At 37.4% G+C, this 6,731-nt stretch overlaps 1 protein-coding gene across 1 annotated transcript in view; it reads left to right on the top strand.

The window, feature by feature from the left end:
* The first annotated feature begins 3,843 nt into the window (after positions 1 to 3,843).
* Positions 3,844 to 6,731, top strand: part of IFNAR1 (interferon alpha and beta receptor subunit 1) — a 13,470-nt gene continuing 10,582 nt past the window's right edge. Inside the window, exon 1 of the mRNA XM_015616066.3 lies at positions 3,844 to 3,983. The gene's annotated coding sequence lies outside the window, so the exon portion shown is untranslated. The remainder of the gene's footprint in view (positions 3,984 to 6,731) is intronic.

Raw genomic sequence — 6,731 nt, forward strand, 5'->3', positions numbered from 1 at the left:
CTCCCACTGTCCCAGGAGCTCCCAATGTCCAGCCTGGCCTTGGGCACTGCCAGGGATCCAGGGGCAGTCCCAGCTGCTCTGGCAATTCCATCCCAGCCCCTGCCCACCCTGCCAGGGAACAATCCCTGCCCAAGATCCCAAGATCCAGCCCTGCCCTCTGCCCCTGGCAGCCGTTCCCTGGTCCTGTCCCAGGCTCCTGTGGACAGTCCCTCCTCTTCACGCCTGTTCCCGGTGAATTGCAGCTTTGAATTCCCGTTGTTTGGCTTGGAAAGCACAGTCTGGCAGAGCCTAAAGGATGAATGAGGAAATAAGAGAATGGCAGGATGAGGGTTTTGGCTGGCAGGGCGGGAGCTTGTGCCTTATCTTTTGTTCTTACTCAGCAAAAAAACAACTATTGCCCAAAACCTGGTTCTCGAAGAGGAAGTATTGCGAAGCATTACAAAGGAGGGCAGAGAGACTATTTTTACAGGCAGAGAGTGTATAGGATTTTAGATCTAGGGATAGTGATTTTAGACTGCCTGAGGGCAGGGCTGGATGGGATATCGGGAAGGAATTGATCCCTGCCAGGGTGGGCAGGCCCTGGATCCCTGGCAGTGCCCAAGGCCAGGCTGGACATTGGGGCTGGGACTGGATGAGCTCCCAGATCCAAACCGGTGGGTGATTGGAACTCTGGAATTCTCAGTAACAGCTCTGCTTCAGTGACCTCTCCCCTTCCCCTGTGCCAAGCCCAGCTGGTCCCTGTGCTGCTCCTCCAGGGTAAATCTGAGTTCTCCCGGGTTCTGCAGAGCCTTTCCTGGTGTCACATGTAAGGGGCCTCCCCTTCCTTCTGCTGAAATGTTGGCTGATATTTTCCGCTGGTTCCTGCAGCCAGGGGTGTCGTAAGCATCGAGCATCATGTGCTCCTCCTGGGATTTCCCCTGACCGTGGGGTTTGTTCTGTTGCCATTTCTTGCTTTCTCCCGTTGTTGAATCGATTTTGTTATGTAGGCCTTATTATTTTCAGCCATCGTTTACTGACATTATTGCTGAACATCTGGTCAACAAAGCAGTGATTTTTCTGTTCTTAGAACAGTTTGGGTTGTTTTAGTTTATTGGGATTTGACAGGGGAAGGAGATAGGCAGATGTGCTAAAAGCATCTCTGGTTTTTAATTTCTTCTTTCCACAGAATTCTAATCCCTTATAATGGTTTCTCAGAACCAAGTGCCATCATGGTCGTGTGAACAAACAGGAGTTAATTTTAAATGCCTGCCTTTTCATCATTAATAAAATAATCCAGGAATAAATCTCGATTCTTAGGTTTTTTCCTTGCATATCAAGTTACTACCTAAACCACAAAATTTCTCTGCTGATTAAACATCTCTGAGTTATTAATTGTGGAATTAATTTAGGGAAGCAAGCACAAAACTCATTGAAAATAGGGAAATACCTGAAAGGGTGGATGGCTAAATCACATATTCCTGTCTGTAGGGTGGAGGATCCAGAAGCAGCCTGAGAAACTGGATCAATATTCCAGGAAACAAGTGCAGTGGTATTGAATTGGAAAATGTTCAGGGCAAAGAGAGGAGGGTTAAAATATCAGACCTGCAAAAAAGAAAACTTCTACACATAAATTACATGGCATTGTTTTGCTGGGTGTTTTTAGAAAACCCCAAAAGTATCAGGGCACAGCAGTGCTAATTAGAAAGAAAAGATTAGGTCATGTCTCATATAAATGAGATTTCCATTAATTAATCTCAGCCAGTTTATTGTGATTTTTTTTTTTTTTTTAACATCAAGCAAGTTGAACCATTTGGAAGGAACACAAAAAAGAGCAATAAAATTCTTTCAGGAAGCTGGAAATTTGGCTTGAAAGGAAAACTTAAAGAATTGCTGCTGCCATTCAGCTTTCTCTTGGTTATGAGTTGTGTTGAAGGTGATTTTCCTGGGAAATTTCCCAGCTGTATAAAACACTGGTCTGGCTTAAAACACGAACTGGGTGTCTCCTACCACCCTGTGCTTGGAATTGGGGAGAAAATCTCTGCTGAGAACATGGATCTGGACAAGATTTTCCTCCTGCTCCCACAGGAGCAGCTGAGGTTTAACAAGGAGTATTGGAAAGCCTCATGCTCTGTATAAATGAAGGATTTAAAAAGATGGGAAAGATACACTAAACATTTGAATTTCTAGCCAAAGCAAACAAAAATACTATAATAATTGAAATGTAATAGTATTTTTATCAGTTGGAGTCTGTGGGGCCCATGTCACAAGGTTTTTGGCTGAGTTGTAGCCATCTGTTGGATAAATAGCTGGGAAAAAAATCCTGGTTTTTCCTTTGTTTTCTCATTTTCTGAGCAAATGTCCTTTGGCATTCTTTGGGTTTGTTTTAGTCTATTAGAAGAGCAACAAATACCTGCCTTGTGGGAATAAATTCTGTAATGAGAGCCACAAGGTTTTATTGAATTATTTGGCTTTCATGTTTTTGTGCTTTCAGGAGTAATTTCCCAAAATCTGCAGCCTGTGGATCCCACTTAATTCTCCAAAAGGATTTTGCAGAATTCTGTCAGTCTGCTTTTCCACACATTCCCTTTGTAGAAAGAGAACTTGTGTAGAAAAATAAATAGTATTTGCAATGAAGACCCTCTCCCAGGATCAGGTTCAGGATAAGCCATTATTGCCCAGAGACTGCCCAGATAAATCAGATTTATTGGTTATGAGTTCTTCTTCATACAGACAAATATCAGACTGATCTCAAACAGCAATATCAGGGCTTTCAGATATGGCTTAGAAATTAATTTAATTGGGAAGTAACTAAAAAGTTACTTAAATAAATTACTTCAGATAAAATAAAAAGTCAAGGCCTAGAGGTGTATTTTATTTTATTTTATTTTACTTTATTTTACTTTAGTGTATTTTACTTTAGTGTATTTTACTGTATTTTACTTTATCTTTTTTTATTTTACTTTATTTTATTCTAATTTTAATTTATTTTTATTTAATTCTATTTAAATTTACTATTTAATTTTAATTTTTTATTTAAATTTTTAAAAAATATTTTATTGTATTTTACTTATTTTATGTATTTTTATTAATTTTTATTTTCTATTTTAATTTTATATCTAATTTTACATTTGAATTTTTATTTTATTAATTTTATTTTTGTTCTACTTTAATTTTTATCTTATTTATTTTATTTCTATTCTAATTTAATATTTTTGTTAATTATTATGTTTTATTTAATTTAAATTTTATTTTACTGTAATGTTTTACTTTCATTTTATCCTAATATTTTATTTGCTTTTTATTGTAATACTTTATTTTATTTTAATATTTTATTCTAATTTTAGCTTAATTTTTTCTTTTTATTATAATGTTTTATTTTATTTTATTTCTATTCTAATTTAATATTTATGTTAATTATTGTTGTTTTATTTAGTTTAAATTTTATTTTATTGTAATATTTTACTTTAATTTTATCCTAATATTTTACTTTCTTTTTATTGTAACACTTTATTGTAATATTTTATTTTAATTTTAACTTAATATTTTCTTTTTATTGTAATGTTTTATTTTAATTTATTTCTATTCTAATTTGATATTTATGTTAAATATTGTTATGTTTTATTTAGTTTAAATTTTATTTAACTGTAATATTTTACTTTAATTTTATCCTAATATTTTGCTTTTTATTGTAATACTTTATTTTAATATTTTATTTTAATTTTAACTTTATTTTATTTTATTTTATTTTATTTTATTTTATTTTATTTATCAACTTGGATGTTTCTCCTAGGCCAGAGCAGTCTGCCAAGCCCAGAGAATGTGCAGGTCCATGTGGTGAACAATTTTATTTTATTTTATTTATCAACTTGGATGTTTCTCCTAGGCCAGAGCAGTCTGCCAAGCCCAGAGAATGTGCAGGTCCATGTGGTGAACACCAATTTCACGCTGAGCTGGAATTACAGCGGGAGCGATCCCAACGTGACATTTTCAGCAGAATTCCAGTGGTGAGTGACTTCCCTGGTGTAACTTTTCTCTAAAAAATCCTTTTTCTGTTTCTCTGATTTTGCTGCATTTCTTCTGTATTTTTCTTTTTCTTCCTGGATTTCTTAGTCTCTTTTGGACTGAATTCTTTTGGGATTCTCCCTTATGGGGAGCTCTACTTATCTCAGTTCTTATGATTTGAAGAAAACTCCCCAGCTCGTTAGAATCTTGTTTCTGGTGTTTATTAAAAGGTCATCACAAAACTTGGCAGGTCTCTCCAGACTGATTGCACAAGTCTAAATCATTGCAATCTGGTACATTTCTTTTTTCTGATGGTACAACAAGGCCTTGTGGCTCACTTCATGTCTGAAGCACAAAATGGTCCCCAAATACACAGTTCTTTTATCTTTATACCTATTTTTTACCCAATTAACAATAAACATGTATATTATTTTTCTTAATGACCCAATAACTCTTCACCTATGTGCTGCACTGTGACATTTTCTAACCAATCAATTACTATTACCTAAAAACCTCTAGGAGAAGAACATGAAGAAGAAAGAAGGACAAGAGACAACACCCTAAATCCTCCATCTTGTCTCCTGTTCTCTAAACTAACTTTTTCACTCAGTGACTTAAGAAAACTTTCTAATTTACACACTCACACTTCTAGTTTTTCTATCTAACTTTAACAGTGGTTTACATGTATCACCATGAAAACACGCTCATGAATTTCATATTATATGAAATTCAGTGTTTTTCTGGATCTTAGAACTAAGTATCAAAAACAAGGGCACACACTCTGTATCCCAGACTCCAACACCTGGGAGCCAGGAATGGCTGAGTCTGCTCTGGCTCCTTCCAGGCATTGCTGGGCTGCTTCATCCTGCCCGTGAAGCTTCCAGGGAAAGGCAGGAAAAGCAGGGTGGGAAGATGAATTCTTGGGATGGGAGTCAGTTGTCTCATTCCTGTGAGAAATCAGATTATTTATAACACAAGGAACACAGAGCTTGCTGCTAATGATGAATCAGCAGAAGGGTTCTTGCAGAAGGTTTATTGGCACACTTAGAAACAGAATTTAGATTTATTTAGTCTGTGGTTTGTTTGGTTTCTGTAGTTATAGCCACACACAGAGGATTTGAGGGAATTTTCAGCATAACTTTTAACTAATTTCTCATTGTTCATTAACCCACATTTCTTGGCTAGAAGTTTAATCCCCAGATGAAATAATTTAAGATTTGTTCTTAAATAGTTGCTTGGTTTCCTTCAGTAGTTCCACATCCCAGTTCTTTTCTATGCACATTTTATGGCACTTTCCTGACAAGTAAATATTGAAAACCATTTCTGATATAAAATTACTGAAATTCTGAGCAACCTGGGATCGTGGCAGGTTCCCTGCCCATGGCAGGGGGGGAATGAGACGGGCTTTAAGGTCCTTCCAAACCCAAACCATCCTGGGATTTTGGATTTTAAAAAAATAGCTCTTCTTTTCCAATATATAGGTAAGAATAGCTGCTTTGAAGATAGATTTACTTTAAAAAATGTCAGACTGGCCTGAAAGAGGATAAACAATTGAGGATAAATAATTACTGCTTCAAGTCTGTGCCTCTGTTTTTGGCCAGGACATTTTAAATGTCTCTGTAAATCTCTTTCTTTACTGAGATGTGGATATGTGTTAATTAAAAAAGAGCTGCTGAAAACCTAATTATTGATCCAATTTTCACCTCTGTGTTTTTATTTGCCCTTAATTTGCATTCCTGGCTCATGTTATAATTAGTGGAGTGCTGCTGGTTTTATGCTCCTTTAACCACTTTTGTCAAGACTTGAAAATTTCTTCCCATGAATTATAAAATCTTTGTCAGGCTAGGAAATATAATAATCCTGAGGGTGTCATTCTTTGTTCTGGCAGTTGCAGGATGATTTATAAGGACATAACACTGACTGCACTGGTGAGAAACAGCACGAAAAGGGGTGATATTCATTAAAGTTAAGGAGAATAATAATTTCAGGCTTTAACTGTGGGTTGGATTTGTCCTCGGGCTGTTTATCTGGGAGGGGCTGTTGATCCTGGGGTGTTGTTTATCCTGGGGTGTTGTTTATTTTGGGGTGTTGGTTATCCCGGGATGTTAGTTATCCCAGTGTTGGTTATCCTGGGGTGTTGTTTATCCCTGTGTTGTTTATCCCTGTGTTGTTTATCCCTGTGTTGTTTATCCCTGTGTTGATTATCCCTGTGTTGGTTATCCCGGTGTTGTTTATCCTGGTGGTATTGGTTATCCCAGGGTGTTGGTTCTCCCTGTGTTGTTTATCCCAGGGTGTTGTTTATCCCTGTGTTGTTTATCCCAGGGTGTTGGTTATCCCGGTGTTGGTTATCCCAGTGTTGATTATCCTGGGGTGTTGGTTATCCCGGGGTGTTGGTTATCCTGGTGGTGTTGTTGATCCCGGTGTTGTTGATCCCGGTGTTGTTTATCCCTGTGTTGGTTATCCCGGTGTTGGTTATCCCGGTGTTGTTTATCCTGGTTGTGTTGTTTATCCTGGTTGTGTTGGTTATCCTGGTTGTGTTGGTTATCCTGGTTGTGTTGGTTATCCCAGTGTTGGTTATCCTGGTTGTGTTGTTGATCCCGGTGTTGTTGATCCCGGTGTTGGTTATCCCTGTGTTGGTTATCCCGGTGTTGTTGATCCCGGTGTTGGTTATCCTGGTTGTGTTGTTGATCCCGGTGTTGTTTATCCCGGTGTTGATTATCCTGGTTGTGTTGGTTATCCTGGTTGTGTTG

This window comes from Parus major, chromosome 1 (genome assembly GCF_001522545.3).
Source record: "Parus major isolate Abel chromosome 1, Parus_major1.1, whole genome shotgun sequence".
NCBI lineage: Eukaryota > Metazoa > Chordata > Aves > Passeriformes > Paridae > Parus > Parus major.